This window comes from Vicia villosa, unplaced genomic scaffold (assembly GCF_029867415.1).
Source record: "Vicia villosa cultivar HV-30 ecotype Madison, WI unplaced genomic scaffold, Vvil1.0 ctg.001623F_1_1, whole genome shotgun sequence".
Taxonomy (NCBI): Eukaryota; Viridiplantae; Streptophyta; class Magnoliopsida; order Fabales; family Fabaceae; genus Vicia; species Vicia villosa.
This window is the reverse complement of record NW_026705676.1, coordinates 118,886-137,568: the sequence shown is the minus strand read 5'-3', so window position 1 is coordinate 137,568 and position 18,683 is coordinate 118,886. Positions and strand designations below refer to the sequence as shown.

General features: G+C 34.3%; 1 long non-coding RNA gene across 5 annotated transcripts; it reads left to right on the top strand.

Annotated features, from left to right (window-relative positions):
- Positions 1–8,426: 8,426 nt before the first annotated feature.
- LOC131636046 (uncharacterized) lies at positions 8,427–10,761 on the top strand. Of its 5 annotated transcripts, none has more exons than XR_009293938.1 (6): positions 8,427–8,709; positions 8,793–8,870; positions 9,133–9,208; positions 9,918–10,187; positions 10,275–10,417; positions 10,503–10,761. It is a non-coding gene; the product is annotated as an uncharacterized LOC131636046 (long non-coding RNA). The 5 variants fall into 5 exon arrangements; XR_009293937.1 differs by having other exon boundaries at positions 10,265–10,417; XR_009293939.1 differs by having other exon boundaries at positions 9,918–10,375.
- The last annotated feature ends 7,922 nt before the right edge of the window (positions 10,762–18,683 follow it).

The following is an 18,683-nucleotide window of genomic DNA, read 5'->3' as shown; positions in this document are numbered from 1 at the left end:
TTCATTGTTTTCTGCTAATAATGGACTTAGAATGAGTCGAATACTCTAAATGAATTGAATCATGTATGTGCAGCAGCTATGAATGAATGGAATTGGAATTGGCACTAAAAAAAACTTACATTTGACCTTAATGTTAATTTGCTTGTAATTAATTAGATTCTAATCATCAATATTATTGTTAATTATATATATATATATATATATATATATAATGACATTTATGTAATGATACAAAAATAAACCGTGGCAAGATAAAGGGTTTAGAAAGCATAACATATAATAACGGTTTTAAATAGGTGGTCATAACCAAACCGTGGCTATATCTTGAACCAATACTGTGTCGTAAACGTTAAATTGAAACCGTGGCTTTACCATATAGCCACAGTTTTGCAATCATGGCAAATACAAACCGCGGCCTTAATCAAGCTACCTAAACCGTGGCCTAACAAAGCCACGGTTGTCAAAAAGGCGTGGTCTATACCAAAAAACCGTGGACTTTACTTTAGGCCACGGCCGAATACTCCACAGTTGGATTTCCGTGGCCAAACCGTGGCCTCAGCGTTACGCCACGGTTATTTTGCATATAGCCTCGGTTTCCTGGGCGTGGCAGGAGACCTTTTTTTCTGTAGTGATATTGTCAACTTTATACACTAAACCGGCTATTCAAAGTTGCATCCTTTCCAAAAGATGGAAGAATCTCTGGATGCTTCTTCTCGTTCTTACCCTGGATTCTCTTGACTTCAACACTTTCACGAGTTTCAATAAATTTGTGTCTGGAATTTTCTCTCTTCGCGATGACAAAATTGCTTTGCACGCTCTCAATGGCGGTGCCAAAAAAATTATAAAATCTAGACAAAAATTTAAAGACCGCAAATTCATATTGTATATAATAATATAAATAATCATCAATCAATGTGAGGAAGAACAATCTAAAACCAAAATCAGAACCTAAACATCTTCTTCCTTGACAGTTCCAAAGATAATCTTTTTTTCAGCTACTTATTTTTCAACTTAAACATCATTCACATAGACACAAGCACAAAAGATTCACTTCCAATACTCTTCAAGCTCACGTAGACACAAGCACAAAAGATTCACTTCCAATACTCTTCAAGCACTTCATGAGTTATGACGCAAGGCCAATTATAGAAATCCATATTCATAAGTCCTACTAAAACTTCATAAATCCATATTCATAGCTGATAAACCAAGAACTTTATGTTGCTTCAATATATCTTAGGGTGTGTTTGTTATAAAGATTAAGATTATAATCCTGGGAAAATTATTCCCGTGAACATTATTACTGGGAATTTTATTTCCGTCTATGTGTTTAGGTGAGTAATCTAATTTCCTAGGAATATTTATAAAATATATGTAATTTATATTTTAAAAAAAAAATAAATGAATTAAACTAGTTGAAAGTGAGAAGTTATAGGTGGTTAATTATTATTCCCATGGGAATATAAGATTCCCACCCTATAACATGGGAATAGAAAGAGGCAAAACTATGTGTAAAATAAGTTCCTGGGAAAAAACAATTCCTTGGTATAATTTTTTTTTTTCAATAAGCAATTTATAAGATATTGCATTAGGGGTGCAACCCTTACAAAAACAAAACACTAAACAATGTTATAACAAGAAAGGGGCACTTTGTACCCACCATAGAAGCTATTATGGTGCTGTGAGATATTGGATCGAACTCTAGTATGGTTGAAAGGTAGCTTCTTGGTTCGATAGGATTGAGCATGAAGTCGAAGGTTGTTCACATGCTTGTGTCGAAGATGCTAGGGTTGTTAGCATGTTAAATTAGGTTTTAGTGTTTAAACCCTAATTTGTTAAGTTAGCTTGTTTATTAAGTTGGCTTGTATAATGGGTCTTGTGGAAAAAAGCCCATTAGTTAGTATGTTAGGTTTTATTATAAATAGCATACTAGTCTCTCATCATTGCTAAGCTGCAAATCCTAATTTAGGGTGAGAGAGGTTATTTGTTATTCTTGTAAACTTGTAATCTTGTTTTAAGAGAAAGTGAAAGAATAGCAGTTATAACCAATTCTTGTGTTCTTATTCTCTTCCCTAATTCCCTATTATACTTTGTTATTGGTATCGTTTTTCACAACAAATTGGTGCGGTGAGCGTGGAGAAGATGCCTTCAACAAAGTATGAGATTGAAAAGTTCACCGGAGTGAATGATTTCGGTCTGTGGCGCTTGAAGATGAAAGCCCTACTGGTTCAGCAGGGGTGTTTGGAAGCGTTGAAGGGAGAGGCAGCCATGAATGCAGAATTGACGGCAGCGGAGAAGAAGAATATGATCGAGAAAGCACACAGCGCAATTTTGTTGAGCCTTGGTGATAAGGTTCTCCGGCAGGTATCAAAGGAGACGACGGCATCAGGGTTATGGGTGAAACTTGAAAGTTTGTATATGACCAAATCGCTGGTAAATCGACTCTACCTGAAGCAAGCTTTGTATTCATTCAAGATGATTGAAGACAAAGTATTGGCTGAGAAGTTGGATATGTTCAACAAGCTGATTCTTGATCTTGAAAATATTGATGTGAAGATCGATGATGAAGATCAAGCGCTGTTACTATTGTGCGCTTTGCCTCGATCACATGCTCACTTCAAAGAAACTCTCTTGTATGGAAGGGAGTCCCTGACGTTTGAAGAAGTTCAATCAGCCTTGTACTCTAAGGACTTGAATGAACGAAAGGAGCATAAACCTTCGACTGTTGGCGAAGGTTTGGCCGTTAAAGGAAAACTCTTACGAAAGGATGGTAAGTTCGACAAGAAGAAAGGCAAAAGCCAGTCGAAGACTTACAGTGGCGAAGCATCTGGCATTCGATGCTACCATTGTAAGAAGGAGGGTCACACAAGAAAGGTGTGCCCTGAACGCTTGAAATATCATGGAGGTAAGGATAATGGCAACGCTGCCATTGTTCAAGATGATTTCGAATCATCTGATGTTCTTGTGGTTTCAAGCAGTGACTCTAAGAAGGAGTGGATTATGGATTCAGGTTGCACTTGGCACATGACTCCAAACAAAGACTTGTTCGAGGAATTATGTGATCAAGATGGTGGATCAGTATTGCTGGGAAACAACAAGGCTTGCAAGATTGCAGGCGTTGGATCTGTGAGATTCAAGCTCCATGATGAGTCAATAAGGTTATTGACTGAAGTCAGGTATGTTCCTGATTTGAAGAGAAATCTGCTTTCTCTTGGTGAATTCGACAAGAAAGGATATGTTTTCCAAGGAGAGAAAAGTATCCTAAGAGTCATGAAGAGTTCGAAGGAAGTCTTGAGAGGCGTGAAGAAACAAGGCTTGTATACCCTTGAGGCTGAAGTTGTAAGTGGTTCGACAAATGTTGCATCCACGAAACCTTTGTCGAAAACAGAAATCTGGCACATGAGATTGGGTCATGTCAGTGAAAGGGGTCTGGTCGAATTAGGGAAACAAAATCTGTTTGGTGGAGACAAAATCGAAAAGCTGAAGTTTTGTGAACCCTGTGTACTTGGAAAATCTTGCAGAGTGAAGTTCAACAAAGGCAAACAAAGAACACATGGATCCCTTGATTACATCCATGCTGATCTTTGGGGGCCTGCAAGGTGTCCATCACATTCAGGAGCAAGGTATTTTCTATCCATAGTAGATAATTATTCCAGAAAATTATGGGTATTCATCCAGAAGACTAAGGATGAAACTTTTGAGAATTTCAAAAGTTGGAAGACTCTGGTTGAAAATCAGACTGGCAGAAAGGTCAAGAGGTTGAGAACCGACAATGGCCTTGAATTTTGCAATGAGGCATTCGACAGTTTTTGTGCTGCCTCTGGTATTGCAAGGCATAGAACTACTGCAGGTACTCCACAGCAAAATGGTTTGGCTGAAAGGTTTAATCGAACTATTTTGGAGAGAGTCAGATGCATGTTGACTAGTGCGGGGTTAACAAAGGTGTTCTGGGCTGAGGCTGTTTCGACAGCAACATATCTGATAAACAGATGTCCTTCGACAGCGTTAGATATGAAGACACCTGAAGAAGTTTGGTCGGGACATCCACCAGATCTCGACAAACTGAGAGTATTTGGCTGCGTAGCCTATGCTCACATTAGGCAAGACAAGGTCGAACCTAGAGCTCTGAAATGCATGTTCATGGGATACCCTGAAGGAGTCAAAGCTTATAGGCTATGGTGCCTAGAGCCAGGTCACAGGAGGTGTATCACCAGTCGAGATGTAGTTTTCAATGAAGCTGAAATGGCTTTTAAGAAAACTGATGATGTTGGTCGAAGTACAGAAACATCTGACGAAGAGCTGGAACAGGTAGAGATTCCTGTTGAGGTGGAGCATGTTGATGCTGAATTGCATATCCCAGATGAAGTCGAAGAAGAAGCAGAAGATGCTGAAGTTGAGGAAACTGACGATGACTACCTATTGTCGAGAGATAGGTCGAGAAGAGTCATCAAGCCACCTCAAAGACTTGGATATGCAGATCTTATAGCTTATGCCTTAATCTCTGCAAGTGAGGTTCTAGACGAAGAACCTAGAGACTATAAGGAAGTTATGAGGAGTCGAAATAAGACTGAATGGTTGAAGGCCATGGATGATGAGATGAAATCTCTTCATGATAATCATACTTGGGAACTGATCAAGAAACCTGTTGGGGCAAGGTTAGTCAGCTGTAAATGGATTTTCAAAGTTAAGGAAGGAATTGAAGGAGTGACGTCGAAAAGATACAAGGCAAGGTTAGTTGCAAGGGGTTTCACTCAGAAAGAAGGTGTCGACTTCAATGATGTGTTTTCTCCTGTTGTGAAGCATAGGTCCATTCGAATGTTGCTTGCCATGGTGGCACAGTTCGATCTTGAACTGGAACAGATGGATGTGAAGACTGCGTTCTTGTATGGTGATCTAGATGAAACGATCCTGATGAGGCAACCTGAAGGGTATGTCGAAAAGGGAAAGGAAGATTATGTGTGCAAGCTAAAAAGATCTTTATATGGGCTGAAACAATCTCCTCGACAGTGGAATAGGAGATTCGACAAGTTCATGACACACATAAGTTTCATTAGAAGTCAGTTCGACCACTGTGTTTACTTCAGATTTCGACCTGGTAATTCATTTGTTATTTTGTTGCTTTATGTGGATGATATTCTCATAGCAAGCAACAGTGTCGAAGATGTTATGAGGGTGAAGGCTGAACTCAATAAGGAGTTCGATATGAAGGATCTGGGAGCTGCTTCCAGGATTCTTGGAATTGACATTCGGAGAGATAGAAAGAAGTCGAAGATATGCTTATCTCAAGAGGCATATCTACGGAAGATTCTTGAAAAGTATGGTATGTCGAATTCGAAGCCAGTTGTGACTCCAACAAACCCTCAATTCAAGCTGAGTATTGATCAGTGTCCCAGTACTGATGTCGAAAGAGCCTATATGAATAGCATCCCATATGCTAATATAGTCGGTTCTTTGATGTATGCTATGGTCTGTACTAGACCCGACATAGCTTACGCAGTAAGTCTTGTAAGCAGGTACATGGCAAATCCTGGAAAGGCTCACTGGCAAGCATTGAAGTGGATTTTAAGGTACATAAATGGGTCTCTGAATAGAGTCCTAATTTATGGTGGAGCCTTGGGTGAAGATAGTAAAGCAGTAATAGAAGGATATGTCGACTCTGATTATGCAGGTTGTATGGATTCCAGAAAATCTATTTCTGGATATGTTTTCACTATGTTTGGCACTGCAATTAGTTGGAAAGCAACACTTCAGAAGGTTGTTGCTCTATCAACCACTGAAGCGGAGTATATTGCCCTAACTGAAGCTGTGAAAGAAGCATTGTGGCTTGAAGGTTTTGCGAAGGAGCTAAAACTTCAAGGTCGAGGTATCACTGTTAAATGTGATAGTCAAAGTGCAATACACCTGTCGAAGAATTCAGCCTATCATGAGCGAACTAAACACATTGATGTGAGGCTGCATTTCGTCAGAGGAGTAATCGAGCGTGGAGAAGTCCAAGTGCTGAAGGTTTCGACTGAAGACAATGCTGCTGATATGATTACCAAGACATTGCCGAGTTGCAAGTTTTTCCACTGTATGCAGTTGATAAAGCTGCATGAAGATAGCTAGTTTGTTCCCTTGATGTTGTAGAGTTAGGTCCAAGGTGGAGATTTGTGAGATATTGGATCGAACTCTAGTATGGTTGAAAGGTAGCTTCTTGGTTCGATAGGATTGAGCATGAAGTCGAAGGTTGTTCACATGCTTGTGTCGAAGATGCTAGGGTTGTTAGCATGTTAAATTAGGTTTTAGTGTTTAAACCCTAATTTGTTAAGTTAGCTTGTTTATTAAGTTGGCTTGTATAATGGGTCTTGTGGAAAAAAGCCCATTAGTTAGTATGTTAGGTTTTATTATAAATAGCATACTAGTCTCTCATCATTGCTAAGCTGCAAATCCTAATTTAGGGTGAGAGAGGTTATTTGTTATTCTTGTAAACTTGTAATCTTGTTTTAAGAGAAAGTGAAAGAATAGCAGTTATAACCAATTCTTGTGTTCTTATTCTCTTCCCTAATTCCCTATTATACTTTGTTATTGGTATCGTTTTTTTCTCTTCCCTAAAAAAAAAATAAATGAATTAAACTAGTTGAAAGTGAGAAGTTATAGGTGGTTAATTATTATTCCCATGGGAATATAAGATTCCCACCCTATAACATGGGAATAGAAAGAGGCAAAACTATGTGTAAAATAAGTTCCTGGGAAAAAACAATTCCTTGGTATAATTTTTTTTTTTCAATAAGCAATTTATAAGATATTGCATTAGGGGTGCAACTCTTACAAAAACAAAACACTAAACAATGTTATAACAAGAAAGGGGCACTTTGTACCCACCATAGAAGCTATTATGGTGCAAAGAATGGCCTAAAGCCAACCATCTCCAGGAAAGAAAAATTACATTCGAAAACACGACATCATAGCAATAAGACTTGTTGTCAAAAATGATCGCCTTGGTTTAATTTTTTAAAACTTGAAATAAACATTGGAATCATAAATATTTTAACCTATATTCTTGGGAATAAATTTGCTATCCCTGAAACAAACACGCTCTTACCTTAGAATGGCTCTTTGTTATTTCAATGTGAATGAAACATAGTAAAAACTATTTCTTTTATAAAAGTGGAAATTTATTTCAATTTTTTCTATCATTACATATATTCTAATAACTTTTAAAAATAAAACATGGGAAAGTTTAGTAACTGTCATACAAGCTATATTTTTCCATAAACAAAATCACATTGTTTGATAAGCTGAGATTAAATATAAACTCAACCATTAATAAATACAAAATTAAGAAAATGGGTATTAAATCATTGAACTATGTTGTTTAGCCGACATATATCTAATTAGAAACAGAATATATTGTTTAGCTTACCTATATCTAACATATATCTAATTTTTTTTAATAAGCAATTGATTATAAGATATCGCACTAGGGGTGCAACCCTTACATCGAAGAGACACTAAAATGTTTTGATACAAAGTAAAGGAAATTTATACCAATCGTAAAAGTTTATCCTACTAGGGAGCTCTTTGTTGCTAGCCCATCTCCAAGAGAAAAACATGATGTTTGAAATCACCTCTTCGAAGCTAAAAGTTCCATCTTCAAAAACCATATTGTTCCTCATATTCCAAATGCTCCACATTAATGCTATCCAAGTAGAGTTTAGAACAACTTTGGTGTTGGTGTTTTTCACCTTTTGTTGGATACTCCCAAACACTACAACATTTATTGTTTTTGGCAACACTTTTTTAGGCAACCCGTATAAATTGTTGCCTATAAGTAGATCTGACAACGATTTTTGTTTGTTGCTAAAACGAATCTCGCAACACCTTACAAGTGTTCCCTAAAATATTTCTGGGAACAATTTTCAAGTGTTTCTATAATTTACTTTAGCAATGATCAATAAATGTCCCCTTAAATGTTTATGGGAACAGTTTTAAATAGTTGCATTATTCCTAATAAATAATTACTTTTTTAAATGTTGCATAAAATTTATAAAAATAAATAGATTAAGCGGAAAATTTTGTTCCAAATATCATAATATTTATTTTGTTTTATTTAATAATTAAAAAGATATAAATTTATTATAATAGAAAAATATAAATTTTGTTTAATTTTTAAATAAAAATATTTAGTTATATATTATATTATTTTTAAAAATCATGTGTTTTAAAATCAGTATTTATATTTAAATTTTATATTCTGGTTTAAAATCAGTATTAATAGTTAAAATTTATATTATGGATTAAAATCAAATCCTAATATTTTTTCTTTTTCTAATTTTTTATTTTTTATTTTTTTATTTTTTTCATTCTTGTTAAGCGTTTCTCTCTTTTTATTTCTTTTAGAGATCTTAGTTAAAAAAAGCTTATAAAAAAATCAACAGAGAAAAAACTAAAAGAAAAGGAAGATAAAAGCGTGAATCTAAGGAGAGAGAAAAGAGAAAATAAATAGCCTAAAAGCATGGATCTAAGGAGATTTCTCCAAATCTCGAACAGAGCTTTTCCTCTTCTTCTCCCAAACCCTAGACCTGTTGCCGCCAGTCACTCTTTCTGTATTCGGCCACACCAGTCAAACAGAAAAGGAAGGTCGTCTTTCGAATTTCTCTTTGTTTCTTGATCCGAACAGACCATCACTCAAGCACAACGTCGCCGTCCCTTCATCGTCTCTATTCGATAGTGAGCTTTCTGGCCAGAAAATGTCCTCAACATCTTCTTTCACATCCCTCCTCTGTATTAATTTTGTTCCTTTTTTCCATTAGGTTTGAAAGATAAATGGTTGATGCAGAATCACCGTGTTAGAGTTCGAACAACCACCGTGGCCAACTTCACTTGTAAGGGTAAGTCGCATCCTTCCTAAAATTATTCATTTATGCTATCAATTTTGAAACCTATTTTTTTTAAAAACCACAAATCTATAATTGACTTATAAAATAGAAATTTGAAGTATTTTGAACGGTTTTGATAATAGTCTTATGTAAGAAGATTCTAATTTCTGGAGATTTATATTTTTTCGTGTATTTTTATCTGAAATATATATGAATTTAATTTTTATTTCAAATTGATTACAATTAAATAAACTATATGTATAAATTGTTGTAGCTATTGATAGTAAAAAAACAGAGGACATGGACAATAAAGCTCATTTTAGGTTTTGGATGATCTATGCTACCAACAGGTAACTCACTCCTTTTTACTGTGAAATTCATAATCAATCATTTCATGTTTAATTTTCTGTTGATAGATAGGTGTATATTGATTGTTTAATTTTCTGTTGATAGATAGGTGTCTATATTTACTCAAACCTTTGTGTAAAACACTACTATACAATCCATGAAGTAACTAGCTGCCTTAAATACTTCCACAAACTTCTATATAGATTATGATTTCACCATCCAATTCATTCATTAATCTAAAAACATACAATGTTCCATACAATGACCCTGTAGCTTTGATACAACCATCTTATATAAATGGTTGGAGTTTGCTTGAATCAAGAGACTATGAGATGCACTTGATATCTTCTTCATGTCATTATAATTTTTATCAAATTGTTGCTGTGTAACAAGCAAATTCTGCATTAGAAATTATTGTTACACAAGTAATTGACAACATTCTTTTTAAATTATTGTTGTACAAGAAATTGAAAGAATTCTTTTTAATCAACTTAGAAGAAATCAAGGTATTTACATTTTTCCTAATAAATAATAACTCATTTTTTTTACATATAACTTTAATTTTCATATATTTTAATTAGGTACTTTATTTCACTAAATGCATTCAAATGTCTTGGTTATGATGTCTTAGAACTCATATTTTTACATATAACTCTAATTTTCATATATTTTAATCAACTTATGATGTAATTTATATGTTTTGTGTACTAGATTATGAAGGCTTGAGTTTTAGAACTTACCACATCAACTCAATGTATGGCCAATACTAATTCAACCAATGCACTAAGGCAAGTTAGTTTTAATCTCTCTGTCTTGAAAAAGTGGTTTGGATGTCAAAAGAATATTTCTCTTCTAACTACATTTATTACTACTTTTCACCCTAGCAATTATGTCTAGAGTTGCATGGTTATTTTTTATTTAAATTTGAATGTTTTTTTTTTTTTTGGTTTAAGCAAGTTTTGACCGACTGACATATGCAAGGTACCATGTAATATGATATTCTTTCATAACTATTTGTACTTCAATCATGAACCAATACTAACAATATTAATTCTTAGGACTTGTCAGCAACATTGGTTAGGGTACTAGATGAAGAATCCTTCAAGCTATACACACTTATTTGGTCAAGAACAGTTACAAGTCAGATGGAAACGACTATTTTTGAGAAGGTTAGAATATAAAATAGCCATCGAGAGATAAGAAATCGAGAGGTAAGAAATTGAGAGATAAAATATAGAATGTTCATAGTTGAGTTTTTTAATCAACTGTTTTTGAATGCTCTTGAGGATGACGTAGGTTATGAACTTGAAGAGGACGACATAGGTGATAAACTTCAAAAGAACGACATAGATGATGAAGAGGGTGATGATGAGTTCGACAAACTTAAATGAGTTGGATGATGTTGTTTTATGCTTGTACTTAAGCATTAAACTTAAACTGAAATCATGTATTTTGTTATTTTTCTAGACTTATATTTCTAAGTATTAAATTTATAGTATTAAGTAATGTTACACATTGTGTCCATTATTTGAGTTAATGTTGAAAAGTTTATTAACACTCTTGGTAAAATAAAAAATAATGTAAGAAATATTTGATGTAATTTATAGATACATTAACCAAGTGTTCTCTCTATATAATTTTAAGGAAACTTTTAGGTAACATTTTGTAGTTGTTGCCAATTATGACAACATTTGAAAAACGTCCCCACAGAGAATTCTCACTATATCACTTTTAGGGAACGATTAATACTTGTTGCTGATTATACCAACATTTTAAAAACGTTGCCTAAGATGGCTCAGAAAAGCGTCCCCTTTTTCTAAAGTTTAGGAGACGTTACGAAAGTGTGGCCAAAGAGCGTTAAAAAATGTCGCCTTACACAATAGGCAACGCTCGCATAGAGGACGATTGAAAAACGTCCCCTATTCTCTTAGGCAACGTTTTTCACAGTTACGGCAACATTTTTCAGTTGTTGTCAAAAAGGAAAAATGTTGTAGTGAAAACTCATGAACTCCTCCAAAGAAAGCTTCAACTCATTCCCCAACCACAAATAAATTTTAACCCATACCTCCTTTGTAACTTGACAATGGAAAAAAAGATGTTCCAACGTTTCTGGGTGATTATGACAAAAAACGCAATCAATGGAAGAAAGAGACACACCTCTTTTGGCAAGTTGGTTTTTTAGAGGTAACCTATCGATAAAGAATCTCCAAGCAAAAATCTTTATCTTATCCGGAATGTTGGTCTTCCAAATGACATCCAACAACTTAATGGTTGTATTTGTCCAAGCTAACTCCTTTGCATTTGAGAATAAATGCGACACACTAGAAACCGAAAAGGTCCCGTTGGAAGATAATTTCCAATGGAAATCGTCTAAAGCCATCAAGTCCGGCGCCTTCCCTTGAAGAATCATTCTCAAATCCCTAAGCTCCTCACCAACAATCAAATCCGAAGCGGAGGTGGTAGTATAAGAAGCCATCGGAACCGAAGAATTCAACACATCCGCCCCAAAAATGTCTTCTAAATTCCAAGTGATCACACCTTGATTAGACGAGTATATGTCACTCACCGAGCAAAGTTTATTGGTAGTTCTAGCAAACAAGAATGGGAAAGTGACTCTAAGCGGATTTTCATCCACCCAACAACTATACCAAAATAGAATATTGTTTCCTTGCTTAAACTCACATTTAACCCATTCGTTAAAACCTTGGTCCAAATCGTCCTCTTTGAAATCATTAAGAACTATGTCTCTCCACCAACGAGAATCATCCCCATTTAAAAGATCCTTGCTTGAAGCCAACACTTTACTCTTCGGATTATGGTATCTCAAGAGTAAGAATTTGCTCCAAATTGCATTATCTTCCTTTAAAATTCTCCACTTCCATTTAAGAAGAAGAGATTTGTTCATTTCTCCCACATCTCTAATTCCTAAACCTCCTTTCTCTTTAGGCTTGCACACATTCTCCCACTTCACCCAATGAATACATCTAGATTTAGAATTCCCACACCACAAAAAGTTGCTAAGGATGCTTCTTATGGCTTGAATGATTTTACTCGGCGCTTTGTAAAACGAAAGAGTAAAAATTGGAATAGCATTAAGCACGGAGCCAATAAGAGTAACCCTCCCACCAATGGATATGTTTCTTCCTCTCCATTTGGAAAGTCTTGTATTAATGTTGTCTATCACCTCTTGCCACACCTTCTTCTTGTGAGCACCTTCACCCACCCATATACCAAGGAATTTAAAAGGGAAACAACCTTTTCTACATGCAAGAAAGGTGGTTCCCGAATTAAAAAACCAATCTCCAATGTGCTTCCCATACAAGTTACTTTTATGAAAATTGATTTTCAAACCGGATACCAATTCGAAACCTCTCAATAACACTTTTAAACTCCAAAGGTTGTCAAAGGTAGGTTCTCCTAGAATGATGGTATCATCCGCGAATTGAAGAATGTCCACGAAGTCTTCGACCCCGTACTTGAAAGGTTTAAAGTCACCCACCTCCACGGATTTTTTAGTTAAAGCCGTCAATCCTTCCATAGCAAGAACAAACAAGATGGGAGACATAGGATCTCCTTGACGCAAACCTCTTTGAACCTTGAATTCTCTAGTTGCACTTCCATTTACCATCACGGACATGTAATTGGTAAAGAGAGAGAGAGAGAGAGAGAGAGAGAGAGAGAGAGAGACTTCAGTTAAAAAAGTGTTATTTGTATGGATAGCGGAAGAAATCGTTTTTTTGTCTGTTTTACCAATAAGAATTTTTCTACCTGGGAATTTCAATTCAAAAGTGATGTAAAGGGAAAGGGATAATGGAGTCACCTAGACGATGTGTCTAAGGCACCTATAGATAAATTTGTGTTAGATGCGTGGGAAATCAAAGATGCTAAAAAAATCACTTGGTTCCTTAGCAATATTGATCCTCAAATGATCAATAATTTGTACTCATTTTTCAATTGCTTAAGAGATGTGGAATTATTTAATGCATATTTACAACCAAGACAATGTAGCCAAATATTTTGAATTGGAGCTAGAGATAGCCAATTGCAAACAAGGAAACTTATCTATTCAGGAATATTATTCTAGTTTTTGGAATTTGTGGATAGAACGTATTTTGCTCTTATTCATGCTGATGTTCCCAAGACTTCACTCTCGTCTATCCAAGAGCTCTACAAAACAAGTAGCCGAGACTAGCTTCTCATGAAACTTCGCCCATAATTTGAAGTTATTAGAGGTGTTTTGCTTAATAGAAATTATGTTCCTTCTTTGGATACATGTGTTGGAGAACTTCTAAGGGAGGAACGACGTCTCATTACTCAAGGAGCCATGTTTGATGGTGTTTTCGTTTCTAAGCCTGTGACAGTTGCATATGTTGCTCAGAGTAGAGGTAAAAGTCGTGATATGAGACAAACTCAATGTTTCTCTTGCAAACAATTTTGAAATATTTCAAGTAACAAGTTCATATTATATCTGATTGTCCTGCACATCCTCCACGACCAACACAACATTCGTTGCAGGCATTTCATGCAACTGCAAAATCTATAGTTGGTCATTCCATTACTAGTGCATTTAATGGTGGAAATCAACAGCCTGAAATAATTCAACAAATGGTATTTTCCCTCTTTTATCCTTGAGAATCCATGGTAAATCTTATAATGTTCTACATCTAGAGTTTCTTGATTCTGATGCATCTAATCACATGACAGGTTCTTCTGAATACTTGCGCAATTTATATTCTTATCATAGTTTATCACAAATGTTAGTGAGATAAACTATGATTTACAGGTACTCACTCTCTTTTCCTCCTCTTTTACTTTGTGCTTAGTATTGTTAAAGCTTAGCACTTTCTCCTTGTTTTAAATCTGGTTTTGTATTGTTAAAGCTCAACCTCTGTTAAATCAACCCTAGTTTTGTATTATTAAAGCTCAACCATCACTCTTTTAAATCTTTCTTGCCTTGTATTATTAAAGCTTGGCTCCTTTTAAAACTTACTATGTATTGTTAAAGCTCAGTATTTCAAAAACCTGTTGAGTATTGTTAAAGCTCAACACTCAAAAAGATCTTTGTCACTTTGCCTCTTTCATTTTCCCTTTTAAGAAGAACTACAAATGTTCTGACTTCCCTATTGCACTTAAGGGGTATGTAGGCACAACATATGATGTCTTTCCGAGCACACTTTTAATAAAACTTTTTTCTCACCATCCCACTATATTTTCACAAAGCAAAAACAATAACAATAACATATATATATATATATTCAATGAGTTTTCGGTAGAGTACTACAGATGTGAGGGGTGCTAATATCTTCCCCTTGCATAACCAACCCCCGAACATAAGATCTTTGTTTATTTTATTAGTTTTGATTTAAAAACTTCTTTGAGTTTTTTCGCTCTTTTTTCCATTACCTTCGGAAACAATAAAGTGTGGTGGCAACTATCACTAAAATACAAGCTGAGTTAATCCAATGGCCTCGGTCTCAATTTATCACCGCTACAACTCCAATGCTCAAGCACACAAGCAAGAGACTTCACTGCTCAAGTACACGGGAAAGTGACTTCTAATTGCACAAGCACACAAACAAAAGACTTGCAAATCCTCAAGCATGTAGCAAAGAGACTTCTGACAATGTATCTAATAGATAAATGATAGTTAAGAGTTTTATAATTACACATGATATACAATCAGAGGTGTAACCAGAATACAACAAAATAAAACTCTAAGACTTAAAAACTTTACCGAATGTACAATTGACAAGATGTTCTAAGTTAACTTGTGCTCTTTGTTTTGACATAGTAACTTCTCTTTTCTTGTCAAGGCGCAGTGTTGTGTGTTCCTCCAAATCTTCAGCTCATTTTATAGAGTTTCATGAAAGATTCGTTGGAGAGCAATATCAAAAAAATCAAAGTGAAAACAATAAGAAAAATGAAATAACAATAAATTTAAATGAGTTTCGATTTTATTTTTCATATAATTTATTTTTATTTTTTTCATATAATGACTTTTGCTTTTTTTTTAATAATGGATTTCGACCAATTATAGCCTAAATGAGTTTTAATTTTTTTATATATAATATTATATAAAACTATATGTAAAAATTACCATAGAATTGTAAAACAAGAGTTTTTTTGTCACTAATACTATTGTAAATAAGACAATAGAAACATAAATTGCTACACAAAAAAAGATGAATAAATTAATAAAGAATACTTTGATTATAAAAGAAGGGTGATGCTAACGAGTGCCCCAGGGGCACTATTTAAGGATTCCAAATATAGAAAACGCTCTTTAAATAAATCAATTATTCAACTTCCAAATCATTAAATACAAGTATATTCAAACAAAAACATACTATTTATTTCTTTAAAAAGTCAATTATTTCAATTTCTAATACATTAAATACAAGTACTTCAAAACAAAAACATACATTTTTAAATTCTTAAAGAGTGCCCCTGGGACACTCGTTAGCATTTCCCATAAAAGAATAAGGTATTTGCAATTTCTATAATATTAATTAAAAATATACTATTTAATTTAATTTATAGTGTTAGTATTAATTGTTCTCATTTTTGGCAATAATTACTTATTGTAATAATGAAAAATAATTTAACTTTTTAGTTTTTTATGAAAATCATAAACCCAATTTGGTTTCATATTCTTACAATTAAAGAGTAGAGTGAGGGTTTTTATCACATGGAGCGTTGTTTAGTGCTCTCAAATCAATACAGAGAGAGGTCTTTTTCACTTGCCGTTTAAAATTGCATCCATGGAAGAATTTCCAGAAGCATATTTCCACACTTGTCTAAACGATGTAATAGAACATAGGTTATCTATCATTTGGATTGCTTTAGTTTGGAGTTTATGGATTATGCGTAACTCTATTATTTTCGAGCAAGCTTCTTTTAGTTTCGAATTGGTGTTTTGTAATGTGGTGTACTTATCGTGGTGTTGGTTAGCTAGATCTTGTGAGCCTAAATCTTGCTCTAGCTACTATGAGTGGTATAAGTTACCGCTTCGTTGTTTTAATACCATGTAACTTAGTATAAGGGTTGCACTCCTAGTGCGATTTCTTTAATCAATTGCCTATTGGAAAAAAAAAAAAGAACATAGGTTATCTAATTTATGCCATTTTTCTTTTCTTCCCATTAAAATTTGTTGTATCCAATTTTTTTTTTTTTAATAGGCAATTGATTAAAGAAATCGGACTAGGGGTGCAACCCTTACAACCAAAAAACTCTAATAAGAGTTGTAACTATTAAGTGGTAGCTTGTACCAATCATAGAAAATAAACCTAGACTTAGTGTCACTATTACATAACCACCTCCAAGAATAGATCATAATGTTATAAATAATCACTTCATAGCTAAAGGAAGCATTTTCAAAAATAATGTTGTTTCTAGTGTTCCAAATACTCCAAATAAGAGCCAACCAAATGAGATTGATTTTTTCTCTATTCTTCCAATTGAGGAATCTCTGGAAGCAGCTTCGAAGTCTTTCGAAAACCTTTTCTCTAACCAGATTGCATTCTTCTTCACATACTCTCATCATTGAACATCAAACAATCCATTCATACCTGCATTCTATCCAAACGATGGAGAAATCTCTGGAAGCATTTTCCATCTCTTTCGTTAAGTCCTTCATGCTTTACTAGTATTGAAGGTTTCACTGAATTCGTGTCACAAATGTTGTCACTACGTGATGCCTCCGCCCCGTTGCACTCTCTCAAACTTCACTCTAAGATGCCCATAGAGCCGCGTCTTTTATTTTTAAGTAATGTCCAACATTTATAAATCACACTACTAGAAATACTCGATTTTCCTACGGATTTACCTTCGGATTTAAGCTTAATTTCCGCAGGAAATACAATACCTGCGGATTTTCCTGCGGTTCTTTGTCCCCAGCTAAAACCTTCATGGGTAATATTTTCGGCGGGTAATTCCGCAGCAAAATCCGCAGGAAACAATCCACAGCTAAATCCACAGGTAAACCGCAAGTATTTTCTATCTCAAATTTAATAATTTTTTGTTTTAATAAACTTACTTTTGAAACATTATAATTTATTAATATAATATAAAATAAAATTATAATTTAAATAAGACAAAACAAATTATAAAAGCTACTACATAAGTAATAAAAAAAACTAACATAATCAAATTATTTAAAATGATTCAAACAACCAAGCTTCTGGTGATAATTTGTCCACCCAAGTTAAAAAGATAAAACCATCTAAATTACAACCAAGTTAACAAGAAAAACAGTACAAATCAAAATTTTAGTACTAAAATCTTCTTCATTTAATTCATCGATGTCATCTTCATTTGTTTGATCACTTTCATTAGTGAGTTGGAATTTGAATCGGCGGATAAATTGCAAATTGCAAGTAACTTGGGTAATGAAATAAACTTTCCTTTATATTAGCTTGACTGGATCTAGAGTCCAGACTCAACGTAAATTGATACTCTATAGAAACGGCGTTTGAAAGAAATGTTAATTTTGGATTGAAAAAGAAAAGGTTATTGAAGGTTGAAATCGAAAGGGACAGTGAGTAATATCATTGTTATATGATTTATACAGTACTACTCCAACAATGTGGGTTTAAGTTTTTTGGTTTTTAATGTTTATGCTTGTTTGTGGTTTATGTCAAGATTGAAACATATCTTGCCTCTACATTTTGCAGAGAAGGCCATGTGGAGAATACAACCAAGAAGTTATTTTGGAGTGGATGAACTATTATTCCTATTTAAGTGATTAAGAGGATTATATTATATATTTTAACATTTTTGTGTTTTTTGATTCATCTATGTTAAATTTGGAGATAACTACGTTGTTAAAATTAATGTGTTGTAACCACCACTATGAGTAAGCATTATGAAAGAAGTGCAAAAGAGTTGTAACCATCATAATATAATTACTGTCTTTATTTAGAGTTATGTTAGAATTGTATCATTAAGATTGAGAGAACCAAAGAGTCCTCATCTTAATTATCATCTTATTGTCTTCTATGTCAGTTTTGAGTCAAGCCTATATAAAGGCTTTGTAATGCTAAGAAATATATATCAGTTGGTGGTGAATTCAGTAAAATAGCATATTCAAAGCATATCTTCCACCAGTGGAAGTATAGTGAAAAAAGTGTCCAGTGCAGTTTTAAAGCATATCTTCCACCAGTGGAAGTATAGTGCAAAAAGTGTCAAAAACCAGTTTTCCTCTGCAGAATTCTGTAACACTATAATTTATAACATACCACCTCTAGAATACCACCAACAGAGTGGTATCAGAGCTGCAGATCCTTGCAGCCCCAACAAAAACAACAAAAGTTATGGCTTTTACAAACAACCCTTCCGCAACTTACAGCAATGTCAAAGTTCCTCTATTTGAAGGAGAGAACTATGATTTTTGGGCTGTTAAAATGGAGACTCTATTCACATCTTTGGATGTTCTAGAGTATGTCAAAAACGGATATGAAGAACCGGCACCAACGGAGG